At 47.4% G+C, this 19,196-nt stretch overlaps 3 non-coding genes across 3 annotated transcripts; all 3 read left to right on the top strand.

Annotated features, from left to right (window-relative positions):
* Window positions 1–11,812: 11,812 nt before the first annotated feature.
* Window positions 11,813–11,931, top strand: LOC116268310 (5S ribosomal RNA). The gene has a single exon (XR_004175827.1). It is a non-coding gene; the product is annotated as a 5S ribosomal RNA (ribosomal RNA).
* Window positions 11,932–12,389: 458 nt separating this feature from the next.
* LOC116268309 (5S ribosomal RNA) lies at window positions 12,390–12,508 on the top strand. The gene has a single exon (XR_004175826.1). It is a non-coding gene; the product is annotated as a 5S ribosomal RNA (ribosomal RNA).
* A 4,291-nt stretch (window positions 12,509–16,799) lies between these two features.
* Window positions 16,800–16,918, top strand: LOC116268308 (5S ribosomal RNA). Its single transcript, XR_004175825.1, has one exon. It is a non-coding gene; the product is annotated as a 5S ribosomal RNA (ribosomal RNA).
* The last annotated feature ends 2,278 nt before the right edge of the window (window positions 16,919–19,196 follow it).

Genomic DNA, 19,196 nt, shown 5'->3' with positions numbered 1-19,196 from the left:
TGACTTGGGTCCTCAGCAGGGATAAAAAGTTTGTGATTCGGATTCCCACAAAAAGCCACTTGTCGCAAAGCGAATATGAAAATGCAGGCACAGGGAAGACTCTATTCGATGCGGACAGTCCTTGGGTGCACTGTCTTCATACTTTAGCAAATGCAAAAAATCACCCCATTTTCATGAATGAAATGGAAAATCCCCAAAAATCACAAACCGTACAGTAGCGAATCCAAAGGCACTGTCCCAATCTGCATTTCCTTGGGACATCCCAAAAACCCATAGGAAAACTATGTTTATTTACCCCTATTTTACTGTTGATCGTATTTTTGCTTTCCGTATTTGAGTTGTTTATAATCATAAAATAAGAATGGAGTTTCAACTCAAAATCCTCACTACCTTCCTCATCCTTCTTTGCTGTAGCAATGGCAAAGACTGGCAGGCCGCAGGCAACATGAGCGAATCAAATATGACAGCCATCAACGACTATATATGGGCTAACTTGGACAGGTCACAAAACAAAGTGACATACTAAATAGCTAAAAGAAAGCTTTACCTCCTTTGTTACTGGTTTGTCCGACCACCTCAACAGTCTATGGGACCCCGCCTGGAACGTGATGGTCGCCTACACATATACTGTTGGGTTAACACTGACTCTATAGTCTGTGGTTATGCCTTCAGAGACCACTGGATGTGGATCAACGGAATTCGGATGGTTGATAACTGTTACGTGGGCATCATCATCTGGAAGGACTACAACTGCATCAAATGGTGGACCTCAATTACAACGTTGATACAGTCCCATTCTCTTCAACTCAACTGCAAGGACCCAAATTAATGCGGCAGGTCTCGCCTTCCAACCCCAGGCGGTCAAATCTGACGTTTGGGGAACAGCCTTCAAGTTTATGGACTATGCAGTTAAGAACCATGCATTCTTTCAAGGAGATAAGGCATTCACCATCATTACGAGTTAGGGAGATGTATATTATTATGGAAGATTCTGTGCCAAGGATTACCACAACTTATTTTATCCCAACAACTATCTCGGAGCCTCTTTGCTCCTGCAGATGCGCTGAAAAATGATTTTGAAAGTCGATCAATAATCAATCATAATTCCCTATAATCACAATATAACAATTTCATTATATGTATAATCCAAAATGGTGATGAGGGTGTTGGCTTTTCGATGCTTCAAATTGATTGAGTGCTCAGTTATTGGATTTATAAAATGGACGAATATTTTCTCTCTCGACTAGGATTGAAGACCACAGTAAAGACAGGAAGACGAGAAGAGTCTTATCGGTTCAATTGATTTTCCATACCCCTTCCCCGTTCTGCCTCCTCCCTTGTCCACTCCGCCATCCCCTTTATTGAAAGTGATACATATGTTCAGACATAAAAATAGGCTGCATAGTCTCGGCCGTGTCCTGAGGGTTATCCGCAATCATCTTCTGCGAGTACAAAATGACGCCCTCCTCGCTTTCGGACTGGAGCAAGGCGAGTTCTTCTTGGTCGATGGGTGGTATAAATGGGAATAAGATAAGGGAGTTCCAACAGTAGAGACTGGGAGGTCATCGAAAGCTTTGATTTGAGACGCCATTGGCCCTTTATTACATATCCATGATAAACATTAAAAGGAATAATTAATGCCGAATGCCGATGCCAGTATTACCGATGCGCACTTAGGGTGAAGAGTGGAGCTAAAAATCATTTTCCTTTGTGTTTGGGCGGTTTGTACGGTGCCTTCATTGTACTCATGAGTGATTTTTGCGGTTTGTCCTTCCTCTGCACGGTGCTGCTGAACCCGTCGGCGGCAGTCGTGATCTTTTCCTTCGACTTTTCGCGGCTCCTGCGCACGCTGCCGGCCAGCTCCAGCAAATCCTCGTTGGCCCTGATGTGCTCCTCCAGCAGCTCGTTGATCTCCCGTGGCTCCATCTGCGCGTGGATGCTGGGCGGGGTTGGCGAGCCTACGGCTCTTCCCAGCCAGTCGCCTGTCCCACTTTCTGCTTCACCCTGCCCACCTCTACGTTCCTGCTCAGCTGCTCCCCCACTCGCTGCTGCTCGCGAGCCAGCGCCCCCATCTCCACCCGCTCCTACTCCTGCAGCTACTCCAGATCCGCGATTTCCCTCTCGGCCTCCGCAATCCGCGCCTATATTTCGGAGAGGAATTATTTCTTCCTTTCGCGCTTGGCCTCTCCGATTTCTTTGTAGTTAAAAAGGATCTCGTTTTGCTGGTATTCGCGAGTGGGTGCGGCTGGCACTGGCGCGGTCCGCAGGAACTGGTCGGAGGGAGGCTCTCGGTGAAAGAGCTACCCCGTGACTGCCATTTCCTTCATCATATTGGTCGCTGCCTTTTCGGCCACCTGCTGGATGACTTCCCTAAGTGGATCGGGAGTACTTGCTGAGAGGCTGTTCGGCCATGACTATATTTTTATGGAGGGGGGTGACGTCCTTGGGGTCGCAGTCACGCAGGTGGAGGTTGTTGCGGTTGTAACGATCAAAGAGGGAAGAGGTGGGGAGGAAGTTGGGCGCAGTCCTCGCAGGCTCGAAGGGAAGGTTGACCGAGTAAGCCTGGGAAGCGTTCCCCATTACGAATTGGTGGATGTCCGCCTTGGTGCGGTTGGGACGGTATATTAGCGGTCGTGCAGTCGACTTCTGGCTGCTGTTCTGCATGAATATAAATATTATCGATCGCAATGCAATCCCATCAAGCAATACCCTTCGTTGAGGATTCTTTGGAATTCTTAGTTTTTTGAATTGGGTGATCCTTGATTTTTGCTTGTGTAATAATCGTTAAAATGCGAACTAAGAAATAGAGTGACTTGGAACAATTCACGATAAGCAATAACCCGTGCGAGTCCTCCCTCGGCAACCCAGACGCCCTGCTCAACGATATCTACAACCGTATAAAGTCCAAGAGCAATGTGAGGGAAGCCAGTACAAGCGACTCCAATATCATCCTGCTCAGCTACCTCTCCAATTCACACGCCAACGAACATCCCACCAAGGATAGCACACAACCGCACGGACCCAACCATGCTCATGATACTGTACAGAAACTTAGCAATAGCCAACAACGCGCACACCCTCACTCCCGTCCTTACCCACTACCAATCAAACCTAAGAAATTTTCCCAGAACGATCGAATAAAGACTGATCTGGACGACCTGGATTCAGTTTCCTAGGTGGAGTTCCTGCGAAGGGAGAACGAGTGCCTAAAGGCCAAGCTCACCAAGTGCGAGAAGCGGGTGGTGACGCTGGATCCTTCTAGTGCGAGGCCGAGTACATGCGCAAGCTCATCTTCATCCAGAACAGCGAAATCGACAAATTGAGGCGCATGCTCAAGGCCACCAAGCAGGAACAGCTTTCCCTGCTCGACCAGGAGAACAGGCCCACTCAGAGCGCCACCGCCGCTCTTAAGGAAGTCCCGAAATCGAAGAAAGAACCGATTTTGATCAGTGACGAAAGCCAAAACGCAGCTTTAGATACAAAGTGCCAAAGCGGAAGAAATGCCCGCACAAACAGAGAGAATAATAAGGTCGTAGTGAGTCGGTAGAGGTGGGTTACCATTCCAAAAGTCGCTCCTTTCATTGCACTTCCAAATAAGACGTCTCAAAAAAAAGCAGCTGCAAGGGAAAGAAGTAGCGACAGGGCTGCAGGTGATTCTTCATATTCTACTCTCACTCCATCTGTTAGCTCTTCGGTCGGACAGTAGTTTTTAATCCAGGTCAAAAATATAAACCTTCGATTTTGAGAATAGGAGAAAAATTAACGATTATAATATTCAAAAGAAAGCAGATATTATATTTCCTATTAGTTTCAATCCCCAGGGCAGAAATATACCATCCGTGGTGTTAATTTTGCGCGGGGTGAGGTTGGATGGGGATCGGAGGACATATTGTAAAATTTATAGAAGGATCCTTATAATTTATTAAAGCATAATAATTGGAAATCGATCAGTACTTGCTTAAAAAGCAGGGAAATCCGTATTGACGCTCATACTGATCTTTTCTAGCTTTTGTATAGCCCGTTGTGTGCGGTAGTTATGTGATATTCGATTGGACTAATCGACAATTTATTTATCGAAGCTTATAATTCCATGGAAGAAGAGGACAACCACTCCCTGTTCCCCCACAACTCGCAGTGGTTCGACCAAGACTCGCATTACCCCACCCCCGAAGAACCTCCCTATACCCCCGCACCCCAGCACCCCCTCAACAACGAACTCGCAGCACTCTCGCAGGCCAAGACACGCTTCCTAAATTTCGCACAACAGATCGGAAGACTCCAGAATAGCCCAGTTCGCAAGGACATATTCGAATATGCGGTCCCCGGCTTCAAGAACGAAAAGATACGCGAGGACTCCTTCGATTACTGCCACATTCTTCGCAACATCGAACTCAGGATTTAAAAGTACTCGTCTTTTTAGGCAGGATGCGCAAGACCCGTAAAATAAAAAAGAATTGGGGCGAAGATGATCTCAAAATCTTGGTCTGGACTGTTAGCAAATATTGTGAGCAGCGCCTCATAACCGACCCCGAAAAGCAACTGGTAAGCCCCTCACTATTCAGGATTAGTCGGATTGGTCCTTCGTGGCCTCGCTGATTCCAGGAGTGACTGCCGAGAGCTGCCGCTTCAAGTGGCTTGGACTCAAGAAAGTGACATTGGCACACCATAGCTGGACAACCGCATAATCTTAATTGCTGAGATAATTGGTCGGCAGACGAACCATACCGCGGCATTGTAGCGAAATCAAGGATTGGAAGGCCATATCCCAAGAGTTGTATCATTTGTATTCTGATCCTGGCAAATGCTACCGGAATGCCAAGCAGTGCCGCTAGCACTGGACTTGTTACCTGAGTCCCAAGCTCAAAAAAGGCCCTTGGACACGCAACGAGACCTAAAGTTGTTCCGCTTCATCTACTCCAACCGAGGCCACAAGCGGTGGTCAGAAATCGCCAAGGAGTTCAACGGACGCACCGAAAACGCACTCAAGAATCGGTACACTCTCCTCATCGACAAGCAGAAGAGACAGCATAGGAAATCAGTCTCAGAAATGGAACTCATCCAGGAGTTTTTGGAACAGACGCAACTGGCAGAACTGATGGGGCCGGACTATGAAGAAGAGGATGCCAGCGACCAGAAGGAGACTGAGAGGGAGGGGAAAGAAAAGAATAAGGATGAAACACAATCCAAGTCGGATATGGATATCAGTCAGGGCAGGGAAGAGCCTACCATACCCATACGTGTAGAAAGGATTGTGTTAAAAGACTTTGAGAGCTTTAGCTTCGATTTCTGGAAGGCCCTCCAGCCGGGCGTGATGTAGACAAACGGTCAATTCAAGAAGATAAACCGAAAGTAGACGCGCAGTTAAAGTCCTGATCTGATGGTGCACTTATAGCCAAGCATGGCCCAAAGCGCATAGCTCCTTCCAGTCAGCATCGGCATGCTGCCCCACAGCAATTTCGGCATGAACAGCTTCTGCTCTGAGGAATTCGTGAGGGAGTATGACTAGTTCGACGACATCATCAACCACCATTGACTCACTGTTGATATTTAATAACATCTCATGATGCATGCACACTATCACCCAATGAGTCACAGGCCCTCACCGAAGACCAAATTGTTCAGCACTGATTTGTTGGAAATACGTATTTCTTCAGTTTAAGCTACCCCTTCAGAGCTTTAGAAGTTTCTCCCTTCCCGCCTTCAGCTATTATACAGAATTGAAGCCCAGAATGTACTGTCTGAGTCTAGTTTGCCGATGAGTTCTGTTTGGTGATTGCCAGCCAGGGTATTGTTAGCCACGCCCACTATCTTTTTGTTTGGGTCTGAGTTATAAAGACAGAGCAACAGCGTACCTGCTCCTCCGTGCGAAATGATCACTTCGTGCGAATCATACACTTCCTGGATATTAGGATGGAGTCTAAATTGGTTCTAATGAAGCGGCACGTACTTTCCACTATAGATAGGGCTGAGCATACGTCGTGCCGAACTGGTAGAGGATTTCATCCTCTTTGAAGCCTGCCTCCTTGACAATGTCGATGAATTATTGGCTATCAGCGTATTAGACGAGCTGGTCGAACTCGGTAGTGCCCACCGTGATGAGTATCCTTGACTTTTTCAATTGCTTATCCATATATTACAACAGGCATATCAAGTAAAAGCCAATCCCATCTCACTGTGATCGTTAGCATAAATATACCCTTCTTGTTTCTCTCGGCAGGCGCAGTTGTATCCCCGCATGAGCTCCTAATGCGACTTCGCAATAGTCTAACAGATAGATAGGATTAATAATAATATTAAGCCATGAGCAGCGATCTCCGGGAGTCCCTGCTGTTGCGCCGACCCACCAAGCTGCGGCGGAGCACCAAAAGCCTCCTCAACGTCGAATAGCCTCGTCCCTCCAGGGAAAGATACGTGCCGCCCAACCAGTAGAACATGCACGCATCGGTGGCCAGCGAGGAGCTATAATGGTAGAGCAGCAACGAGGAGGCCAGTCTCATCCAGACTCGATAGGTGGCAAGGGAATCGTTTCGGTTGAGGCACTGGAACGATTCGGGGGCGTAGATGAAGGAGAAGACCCTCAACGACAAGGTGTTCAACCTGGACAAGCCAGTGCAGCGGAAACTGTACTGGTTCAACATGTTCATGAACATAGCCATGCGCCTCTGCTTCATCAACCTGCTGGTCTTCCTGGCCCTCGAGAAGAAGCGCATCTATCTCATCCTCTTCCTCTCCCTAGAAGTGGCCGCCATGCTGCTCTACCTCATCATCATGATCAAAATGCTGATCACCAGGTCGGACAAGGAAAGCGTATACTTCCAGAAGATCTTCAACGAGAGCGACTGGGCGGATATCGAGGATGAGCGAGTGATGAGGAGGCACTTTGGCTTCAGGAAGATCATGAGCAAGATGAAGACGCTGTTCAACCCCTGCACCAAATTCGAAAGAGATACCAAGATCTCCTTCCTCAGACAGGAGATCTTCAAACGCATATAGCTTGTCCTTGTGGTATTCCCCTTCGCAGTCCTATTCCTTATCAATAAGGACGATTTCACCACCGACCAATACCCCAACTTCGCCAACTGGATCACTGGAGGCATAACTCTGGAAGTCTTCAGGACTGTCATAACCTACCTGACGATCTTCGTCTGGAGTTGATATTCTTTTACTCCATCATTTTTTGCCAAAGGAGTATCATTCTAATGGCGGTTATGTTGTTTTGGGTTTGTGCTTAAGTGGCATTTGATTGAGTCTTTTGCCGATAATAAATAATTTGGGTATGCTTGAGGAGATCAATAAGCAATACAAAGGCTACCACTTCCGATACCTTTCCCCTGAGGACTACCACCACAACCTCTTCGACACTTTGGGCTAATTAACCTCCGCCCCCAAGCCCTCAGAGTAAGACTTCAAGGCGCACCTCCACCGCATGAGCAACTCCAACCAAAAACACATCAACATCGTGGGGATCGACCTGAGCAACCAGAGGGTGATCGCCTTCGGAACCGTATTGATCTGCGTGGGGTCTAACTCCATCTCGGGCAAGATCGAAAACATAGTGACCAGTAAGTCAGTGCGGGGGAAGGGCCTGGGGAAGTGCATAATCGAGATCCTGAAGTGCGAGGGATGGCGGTAGGGCTGCGACAAGATCACTCTCTTCTGCGAGTAGAAAAACGTCTAGTTCTACCAAAAACTAGGCTTCACCCGCGAGGGCACCATCTACGCCTGCTACAAGAAGTGATAGCATATCCGCTCCCATTTCATTATCAAAAGGGCAGGACCACGCGCATATACTAATGGGTAAATAGCTGTGATGTGTGTGTGTATGGTGGATGATATGGAGGGATGATGATGGATATGAAGATGACATGCAAAAGGTGATCATTTGCCCCTGGACGCCAGGTAGCGCTTCCTGAGATCCACCGACTCCTCTCCCTTCCAGCGGGCCAGCAGTCCGGGGTTTTTGGCCAGCAGCGCATCCTCCTCCTGGGTCCACTCGGCCTTGTCGTCCTTCTGGCTGTAGATCTTATCGAGGGCGCGCACGTCGCCGGAGACGCGGTCCAATCTCCTGATGAGTACGGGGAGGGTGGTGTTGTACTCGCGGGCGAGGACGGCGAGGAGTTCTGCGAGTTCTCCGAGGGAGAGGTCCTTGGAGGGGAGGGAGAGTTTGGTCTGGGGGGCGGGGGGAGTCTGCACCACGCGGCTGTTGACCAGTTCGAGCAGGTTCTTCACTTCCTTCGTGATCTCCATTCTTATAAATTGCGAAGCGCATTCACGCAATTTGAATTAACCCCATGCCTATAACCCACCCATGCCTTTTCATTAATTTGATAGGCGCATTGCCATCCAACCCCAGGGAAGCCGTGGGAATCAATCAGGAAATTATCAAGCTGGCCGTCAGTTCCTGACCACCTCCTGCGCGTAGGGGCAGAAGAAGTTGGAGGGGGGCGGGACCTGGGTGGAGTCGACCTCTGCGCCTGGGAACTTGGCGAGATGGGCCACGATCACCTCCTTCTCCACCGCGAAGAAATCGTCGAAGGTGAGGGTGTCCTTATCGCCCAGCCTCTGGATGACTTCGCCGTTGGTCTGCGCCCGCAGCAGGCTCTCCCTGTATCGATCGGTGCTAATCAATCCCTCCTGGGGTTCGTAGGACTCGAAGATCTCCCGCACCATGAGGACCTGTTTCTGGTTGAGGCCCTGGTTGAGGTACTTGTGCATTTTGAAGTTGGGGTCTACTCTGGCCTCGCTGGATTCGTTGCCGCCCATGTCCGTTGGATTAAGTTATAAGAAGCAGGGTATTATGATCAGAGGGCAGCTTGATGCCTTCGGGGAACTGGAAGTAACTGTCGGGCAGGATTGGACCCTGCTGGTTCGGCTAGTAGAAATTGAAATGGTTGTGCATTAGGAACTCCCGCAATGGGTCAGCCAGGTCAGAGTAGAAATCGAATTGGGAGTGAGTCATCTAGGGAGGAGTCACCACTGCTTCTTAGCTATGCACAGTCCTGAGTGGAGGATGTTGTACTTGCAAGTTCTGCGGAGTTGTCGACGGAGATGACATCGTCCCTGCGTCCGTGTAGGAAGAAGGTGGGGCAGGTGACGGCCTGGATGTTGACCTTGTTATCATAGCTTTACTTGGCCAGCAGGTGCCCCAAGAACCCCACGAACTCCCTCGCCAGGGACTTGATGCTGGCGAAGGGACTGATCAGCACCAGCGCACCCGGGTTCACCTTCTTCATCAACTCCAGAGCCACGCCCGTACCGATCGAACGACCCATCACGATTATGTTCTGCTGCTTGAAGCCCAAACGGTTCACCAGGTAGTTGTAGACGTACGCGCTGTCCTACTTCACCGTCTATGAACTGGTGCTCCCTTGTATATGCTATAGCCGCTGTACTCCATAGCGATGACGTTGATCTGGATCCATAAGGAGTTACCTGGTAGAGGTTGCGGAGGAGGTCGAGCATCTTATAGCTAAGTTTGATGTCCTCGCCTGAGGCGTGTAGGTAGAAGATGAGGTACTTGCTGCCGACCATGGAGTTGAGGAAGAGGCAGGGGATATATTTTTCAATTTCCTCCTCTTCTACAGTTGAGGTGGCTTCGGTCATGGATTAGGTATCAAGCTCGAGAGTGCCCTTGGCCTCGAGGAGGGCGGCGTCGATGGTGAGGTGCACTTCGTTTGTGGTCGATGCCTTGTAGCAATTTAGGAATGAGGCGAGGCTATGCTAGTTTTTTTAACGTTTTCGCATTCTCGGGATAAATATGGTCTCGCCCCAGAAGTCCACCAGGGAGTACTTTGCCTTCGGAGGGTTGAACAAGATGAAATCTAAATCCATCGTTATTGTCTGCTTCTATTAAATATTATAAGCTTAAACTTTATGAACTCAAGCATTTGGTCTGGATCCGCAACGCCATACTCTCGGCTGTGGATGGATGGGGGAGTACTTGGCTGGTAAGTTTTGTTGGATAATTTTATTTCTATGGTTGTAACAATATTTATAACTTATCGTGTGGAAGATGATCGACGTGAAGGCTAAGAAGGCACCAATAGTCGGCTACATGGGCTACATCCCCGCCAACGAGTCCGCAGAGCACCAGTAGGGCCAAGGGGGCTCCATAGACTCCCACGTACCAGGGTACGTCGGCTACATCCCAGCCGTCAAATCCGAAAACCTCTACGCCAAGACCTACGGCAAGATCACTGAGAACTGCAACAAGGGCAACTACTACAAGGGGATCGAGCTGCCCAACGAGGTCAAGTACACCTCCACCACCAAGGACACCTACGTCCACCCAACAAGATCAAAGAACAGGAACTCAACGAGGGCAAGATCAGCGGGGTCAAGGTCTCCACCTTCTCCAACGCCGCCAAGTAACCCACATATCATTTAGATGGATGATCGATACCCAGGGAACCAAGAAGAGTATGAACCCGAACAACACAGCGCACTCACCTATGAAGAAGCATGCAAAAAGGCATATAAATGATCAGTCTATCATGTCATACTGATAATCTCATAGAAATATTCAGAAAAAGAAAAAAAATGGATCGTTATTGGCTAGATTTGATCTAGACTAGGGGAGAAGAGGAGGTAATCGTGACTGAGGGGTGGGATTGCTAGTTCGGAATAAACTAGTTAATGAGGGGTCGTGGCATCTTAATGAAATATTAAGAATTACTTTGTTGTTTTATCATAATTATATATACTCGCACATGGATATCAAGAAGGCCGCCCTAATTGGCGTCGGAGCATTCGGACTACGTACTCTTCAACTAATCCAGTCTTCGCCGGTCTATTCGTCAAGAACGTTATAAGTGAGCAATCGATGAAGACGCTCTCGAAGGCAGAGGCGGTTCACATCCTGAAGGTGATAAGGAAGGAGCTCTACCTGGTCTGCAAACAGGTCGCCACCTTCGTCGCCAACCTCAAACAACAGACAAGAAATAACATCGCCCAGGAAGCCATCGAACAACTCATCAACGGACCTGAGTGCCCCATCAAGTACGAACAAGAGTCAGAGAGGATCTATGCTGAAGTTTGCGCCCAGAATAACACCACAGGTACGCTTGGAGAGATCCAGTTGAAACCCTCACCTTCACCTTGGAGAAATTGGCGAAGTAGCCCGAAATCACCCAACTGCTGGAGCAGCATGTGCAGGACTACAAGGCCAGCGTCGCCGGCAAGCTCCCCCACCTGGATGTCAAGGTCCCTGCCGGTTTCACCAAAGAAAAATTCTACGAGTTGCAGAACCGAGTAACGAAGGGTAAAATTCTTTCATGATTCAGCAACCTACATGCATCAGGTGCGCGTCTTCAAGCTGATGGTGGAGCACACTGAGGAGGAGCTTCAACGCAACCCCCAGCTGTTTAGGAACCTGGGCAATCCAGAATCGGTGAACGAATAGCTCCTCCGCGAAGAGGGACTGGGAACCGAGTACGAGCCAGCTTCTGCAGTCTACGATGCGGCTATCATGCAGTTCAGGACCCACCCTGACTTCATCATGAAGATCCAGCAACTGTAGCAGGGATACCAGAAAAGTAGTTGTTTGGTTATGAAGTTCTCATGAAGTATGGGCAGAAACTGCAGACAAGGACCATCACTAATGAAGAGCTCAGCATCATGGAGGATGAAATCATCTACTATCAGCCCATTTGATAACATGTATCGTCATTATTCATCATCAGTCCGATAGTTAATCCAATAGCCATCCTATACTTTTTGTAATGTATTGCTTGCAAAGCAAGAGGGGAGGACAATCAAGACTAAAATGTGGGTGGGGGATTGTATGTAAGAGGGGAAAGGGGGGAGGAGAGTTGCTGTCGTCCAAACTAAGCCGAAAGCACCGGATCCCATCCGAACTCCGAAGTTAAGCGGCTTCAGGCATGGTTAGTACTAAGGTGGGGGACCGCTTGGGAAGTCCATGTGACGACAGCCCTCTTTTTTATATCCACAATACCAACTAATCAAACCAGCTCAAGACTTTGTATGGACCATTTTTTAGATTTTTTGGAATTGGATACATATGCACTAAAGTTGAAGCATACCAGCATTAGTCTTGAACAACTTTTAATACTTGAATCTGATTGAAATTGCTTGGTATCCCAAACCACTTATATGCCTTACAGCTCTTTTGATTGTGTTTTGAGAGAAAATTCTACTTTTAATGCTTTCTTTATTGATACTTCAGGATTAAGTAAAAGACTAGGAAAACATAGAAAAGGCAAAGAAAGAGCTTAGTTTATGAAGAAATATGGCGAATCGGCTTAGAACAATTTTACTTATCACATATATTGGCTCTATATGGATAGACGGATATGATGCGGAGAATAATCGACATATGATAAAAAAAGGTGGGGGGAACAGCACATCCTTTAACTTTAGTGTTGATGTTTGCTGTCGTCCAAACTAAGCCGAAAGCACCGGATCCCATCCGAACTCCGAAGTTAAGCGGCTTCAGGCATGGTTAGTACTAAGGTGGGGGACCGCTTGGGAAGTCCATGTGACGACAGCCCTCTTTTTTATATCTCGGAAAGGAACGAACAAGCAGTTAGAACTTAGAAGGGAAGAGGGGATAAGACTCATTCATGGTAATGTATGGGAAAGATGGTAGATAGCTTTCTTTATTTTTTATTTTAAATGGAGTGTTTGATGTAGGCCCTATATCACCAACCATGCGACCACCCGTAAAATGATCCATATGTATAAATACTAAAGACTCCCCATATGCTGGCCACAGCCATTTAGTATTATCCTACAGGCCAGCAGCGAGTTTATTTCCGTGTACTGATCGAAGAGCTAATTTTATAGTTTATTTGTATGGAGAGCGGCTTTACGCAGCACCACTCGAAGGGTTTGTTCACCTTTTACCGCGAGCAGGCTGAGCACTCCAAAGTCATCAAAGCGCTCCTCAAATGCGGAACCGTCGAAAGGGAGAAACCGCACAGCAGACACTACGCTTCGCTCTCCGAATACGAAACCAAACGAAGGGCCAACCAACTGTACCTGTCCAAGGAGCTGCAGCCGAAGACCAAGACCGAGGACTCGCGGCACCGGTAGGCCAATCAGCAGCCAGGCAAGAGGCCGCTCCTGGGCCGCAAGCACGTCTTCGAGCCCAGACTCGCAGACAAGTCTGCCCGCAAAAACGGGTTCGCCCTGCAGCTGATCGGCGTCAGGAACCGCATCAGTCGGTCGGAGATCGAAGGCTACCTGAGGAAACAGGCGGGGAAGAAGACGGAGGTCCGCGAGCTGCTGGGAGGACTCAGCGCCCGCCACCTGCCCGACCACGAAATCAGGGAACTCTTCCTCCCCAAAAAGGAGCACTACACCAAACTGCACTCCCTCAAAAGGAGTCCCCTCAGAGTCAACGCCGTCACCGCGCACTGCGTCGAAGAGCAAAGCGAACCCCCGAAACCCACCGAAGGGCCAATAGTGAATGCAGGGGGACTGGAGGGACAGACCTAAAGGGGGAAGCCGAGTCCCGTACCCCTCAGCCAGCCGAAGAGCCACAGGAAGGGAAACCAGTATCCGAGTGTTATCTTCAAGGATGCGCTGGAGGTGCGGAGGCAGAAGCTGGAGCAGGGCGGCTTCTGGGACGGGGCAAAGCTGAGGCTTGGCCTGCTTAGCGGCCGACTCAACGAGAGCACGGAAGCAGGCAGCAGCAACCGAATGGCAGAGTGGAGTCCTTTGTATCACTCACAGAGGATAGGCATCGATGACTTGGGCCCCAGGCAAGGCTAGAAAGACAAAGACAACTGATTTATATTATATGTGTGTTATGTTTAGATAAATTTGCATTTTAAGCCTAATGTATTTGGATCAATGGAAGAAGCCAGGCAGTCCAAATTGTTAGTATTCAATGTAGACGGGTTCTTCTTCTTTTCTCACATTTATTGAATGTCTGCGATTTTATGTCCTGTAGAATTATGAAGTTTGCGTGGAATTTCTCCTTCCGGGTTCATATGAGGTCTACCTGCGTCTGGTTTCATCTGAAGGTGAGCTTTTGTCGGTGGAGATACTTCTAATCACTTTGCGTATGGGGGAATTTTCGAACTTTTCTGCTGATTCGGCAAGAGCTAGACTGGTCTCTTTGATGACACCGATCAGCGGAACTGTTTTTGAAATCGCGCTGAAGAGACTTGATCCGATCTCCTTCAGGCCGGGCAATGAAGACCCTGCTCCGCGGTTGGAGGACCTATAGTAGGAATTTGCTGATTAGAGTTGGGATATTTGCTATCTGACGCGTCCGAGGTTAAGGCGCAGGGTATTGGCGATGCTATCAAGTTCTTCCATGTTGGCCTTGGCGTTCAACAGTTCGGTATTGAAGGCAATTTAAGACTAATCTTCGCTCTTAGTTCTACTTTCGCTGATCTTTTATGCTGTAATTTCATGTATTGCTTCACCCAGAGTACTGCCTATACGCTATAGGAATGGGAAGCTTAGCTGGCTGTTTGGATATTTGCTTGGATGGAAATGATTATTGAATCCGTTGACTAACGCCCCCAGAGTGCTCTTTACTGCTTTTTCTGACTATTCAAGGAAGGTGATTCTGGGCAATAATCCGCTACTTTCTGCCGAAGAAGCAACAAGCCCTTGCACTTTGGCACTGATTGAGCCTATTTCCTTCTCAATAAAGTCAAATCTGGAGAAGATACTGCTAGTCCTTACCTCTTAGCTGATTTGCTGCACATTTATTTCTACGATATCCTTTTTTACATTGATTACATTTATTGACTCCCTATTTTCCTTTCCAACTTCGATTAGGGACAATGTATTTCCGTTGTCGGTTGTTGTCTAGCTTTTGGAGGTTTATTTGGTTGATCCTTCTTCGTTGATATGATCCCTTAGCAGCTTGGCTGTGGTATTGAGTCCCTCACGAACTTATTTGGTCTATTTCTGCATTTTTTCGAAGAGAGATCTCAAGTTATCGTAATTTTTTGATGCGCTATTAATGCTGATCGATACATCCTTATCCCCTTCACTTCTCATTTACAGCGCACGAATCTTTTGCTATAATCGCGATATTTCATCTTTGAGACTGTCGGAGAATTGCTTGAGCTCTCCCTTGATTTCAGTTTCGATCCTGTCATCTATGTTCTAATGGCCTTTTTAATAAAGGTGTTTAACTTCGCTGATCCGAGATTAGGTGTTTACAATGGTGTCATTAATTTTCCTAATTTTAGTGTTGAGCTCAGCCTTTGCGGCTTAGACCGTTTTTTTCATTTATTAGAGTCTGCTCTGGGTTCCACTCAGCATCTAAATTGAACAATGCTCGTTATTCTGGATCAGTTATTTTATATTCGTTTGCCTTTTTTATAATCCCTAGAGGATTAATCTTGATTCGGCATTCGATGCTTCGACTAAAGTGCCCAATTTGGCGAGCTTTGTGTCCAATTGATCGTACCTTTTGCTTATTGACTCATCGTATTTTCTTAGGGCTTATATTTCCTCGTGGATTTGCCTATCTCGCTTCTAATCTCTCTCGAAGTTTCGATTGAGTTATTTTCCGAAAGCTTTCTTCATTTGAGTAAAGTTGTGCCACAAGACTTAGAATCTGTACCTTTATTGAAGCTCTACTTTGATCTTTATCGACTATCTGTTACTATTGTTTTTCCCGCATAAAGTTAACAAGCCATTCTCGTCAATTACTATATTTTGGGGATTTTTTGAGACATAATTGTAGATATCAGCTGCCTTATGAATGCCTCCCTTGTAGTTTTCTTCCCCTTCGATATCATCATCAGTAATTTTTGCTTCGTAAAAATTGAGATTTTCCATGCTAATGATCGTTAAATGGACTTCTGAGGGAGAGACTAAGTCGATATTGAGCTGGAACTCATTCCACCTGCATTCAAAAGTGTTCAAAACGTCAAACTTGGTCTATGACTTCATTATATTATATATGGAAATTAAGAATCCGGGATTTATTTTAGAAGATGTTGGAATATGATTCTATTGTGGCCCATTATGTGAATTCTTATATTCTTTCTCATATGAGATGCCGTGAGACCATTACTAGATGCTGTTATTTCAAATTTACCTTTATTAATTCTCCTTATCTATGTTTTCTCTATACAATATTTACTAAAAGCTTTTTGCTTTTCAGTTATGAGATTATTTTTTCTTACATTTTATTGATTATTAGCAATAATAAGGGGTTCTGGCAGTTTTTCGTTTAGATTTTTACATTTGGCTTGCTAAAAACGTTCTTTCAAATGTATGCTTGATAACTTTTAAATTAAAATAAATAAAGCCCTTGAAGTCTAATCTTTTTGTGTGAGAATCATGGATTTCTTACCAAATGACTCTTATAACGCCTTCTTATTGCTTTTGAATTAGCTAAGTTTGACTATACTAATATCTATACCGAGTAATTATTGAATAAATTGAAACCATCGACTTATGTTGGCATAATGGACTAGAACTAATGATCCTGAGTGCTCAAAATAATAATTAGCTTTTTACTCTTCATTTATTAATCAAAACAAAATAAGGAATATTAATTAAATATAGGCTTGAGCCCATATGTGAGTATATGTATGAATGTTATAAGTATTGACCACTTTATCCCAAAGTTCGGGTCAAATTCATCAAGGAATAATTAAAAAAGTTGCAAAATCGGGAGGAAAAGGAGATGCTTTTAGTATTGACTAGTCTCGATGCACCAAATATGCCAGCCTTTAAGTTGATGGTTAAGTACTCAGAAAGTGATTTAATACTTCCAAGACATATAAAGAAGAAGATTGTGAGTTTTTGGGAATTGAGGTGGGGGAGCAACATATCCTTGGCTTCCTGCGTTGATATTTGCTGTCGTCCAAACTAAGCCGAAAGCACCGGATCCCATCCGAACTCCGAAGTTAAGCGGCTTCAGGCATGGTTAGTACTAAGGTGGGGGACCGCTTGGGAAGTCCATGTGACGACAGCCCTCTTTTTACACCTGACAATATATACAATAAGAACTTACCAGGAAAGGGTATGAAACTTATTGATGTTAATAAGGGGAGGTTTCAATCAACCTATTTTATCCTTTGTTTTTATCATACGGTCCTTATTGGGGAAAAGAGAATAAAATGAATCATCCATATAGTAATCCTATGCCCATCATCAATAAATAATCCACACTACCAACATGAGTTTATTTCCGTGTACCTTCGCAATCCTAACTTTATGTGATATAATTTATGGAGAACGGCTTTACGCAGCATCACTCGAAGGGTTTGTTTACCTTTTACCGCGAGCAGGCCGAGCACTCCAAAGTCATCAAAGCGCTCCTCAAATGCGGAACTGTCTAAAGGGAGAAACCGCACAACAGACACTACGCTTCGCTCTCCGAATACGAAACAAAACGAAGGGCCAACAAGCTGTACCTGTCCAAGGAACTGCAGCCCAAGACCAAGACCGAGGACTCGCGGCACCGGTAGGCCAATCAGCAGCCAGGCAATGAGCAGCCAGGCAAGAGGCCGCTCCTGGGCCGCAAGCACGTCTTCGAGCCCGGACTCGCAGACAAGTCCGCCCGCAAAAACGGGTTCGCCCTGCAGCTGATCGGCGTCAGGAACCGCATCAGTCGGTCGGAGATCGAAGGCTACCTGAGGAAGCAGGCGGGGAAGAAGACGGAGGTCCGCGAGCTGCTGGGAGGACTGAGCGCCCGCCACCTGCCCGACCACGAAATCAGGGAACTCTTCCTCCCTAAAAAGGAGCACTACGCCAAACTGCACTCCCTCAAACGGAGTCCCCTCAGAGTCAACGCCGTCACCGCGCACTGCGTCGAAGAGCAAAGCGAAGGCCCGAAACCCACCGAAAGGCCAATAGTGAATGCAGGAGGACTGGAGGGGCAGACGTAAAGGGAAAAGCCGAGTCCCACACCCCTCAGCCAGCCGAAGAGCCACCGGAAGGGAAACCAGTACTCGAGTGTTATCTTCAAGGATGCGCTGGAGGTGCGGAGGCAGAAGCTGGAGCAGGGCGGCTTCTGGGACGGGGCAAAGCTGAGGCTTGGCCTGCTTAGCGGAAGGCTCAAGGAGAGCACGGAAGCAGGCAGCAGCAACCGAATGGCAGAGTGGAGTCCTTTGTATCACTCACAGAGGATAGGCATCGATGACTTGGGCCCCAGGCAAGGCTAGAAAGACAAAGACAGCTGATTTATATTATAAGTGTGTTATGATAAAATATCCTATTTAGCTCCTATACTTAGCTAACCTAGATTATAAGATCGTAATCTCCCTTTAGATGATGAAGATAATAATGCGTTTTCAATCATTGGAAGCTATCTCGTATCCTGTCTTGCTTGAATGTTCTACGGAGACTATTCGCTCCTCTTCTTTTATCACTGTCGTTTCTCTGACTCCGGAATTTTCATAGATGAGTGTTGTCTACCTGTGCTTGGTCTGTTCGGAGGGAGAGATGCTCGAAGTGTTGATGTCTTTGATTACTCTGCGCAGGGGTGAGCTTTCGAACTTGTCTGCTGTTTCAGTGAGCGCAACGTTGGTCCTCTTAATGACGCTGATGGTTGGCACAGTCTGGTGGATAGTGCTGAGGAGGCTCGAGTTGATCTCCTGCAGTTCGAGCAAGGAGGGCTCAGCCTCTTTTTTGGAGGAGGAGGAGGAGGAGTAGTGGGAGTTGGCTGACTCGACCTGGGAGATCTGCTGCCTGACGCGTTCGACGGTGAGGTGGAGGGAGCTGGCGATCTTGTCGAGCTCGTCGATGTTGGCCTTGGCGCTGGAGAGCTCAGCGTTGAAGCACTCGCAGGACTGTTGCGCGCCCTTGATTCCGCCGATGATGTTCTCCTCCGCAACCTCCTGGATGATGGCTTCTCCGAGGGAATCGCCTAGGCGCTGCAGGAGCTGGACGCTCAGCTGGCTGTTGGGGTACCTGGTTGGGTGGAAGTGGGTGTTGAACCCGTTGGCGAAGTCCTCCAAAGTGCTCTTCACTGCCTTCTCCGACTGTTCGAGGAAGGTGAGTCTCGACAGGATTCCGCTCCGCTCCGCCGAAGGGCCGATGAGTTCCTGTGTTTCGAAGCTGATGGCGCTTACTTCCTTCTCGACAGCGTCGACCCGCGAGTAGATGGAGTTGGCGTAGTCATGGAGCAGCTTGTGGGCGGCCCTCAGCGACTCATACTTGGCACTGCTTTCGAGGGTGCTGGCTTTGTAGAATGTGCTCATCTGTTCCAGCGACTCGAACCTGGCTTTGCTTTCCCTCTCGATCCTTGC

The sequence above is a fragment of the Nymphaea colorata genome, unplaced genomic scaffold (assembly GCF_008831285.2).
Source record: "Nymphaea colorata isolate Beijing-Zhang1983 unplaced genomic scaffold, ASM883128v2 scaffold0210, whole genome shotgun sequence".
NCBI lineage: Eukaryota > Viridiplantae > Streptophyta > Magnoliopsida > Nymphaeales > Nymphaeaceae > Nymphaea > Nymphaea colorata.
Note: the sequence above shows the minus strand (reverse complement) of the source record. Positions and strands in the feature narration are given on the sequence as shown.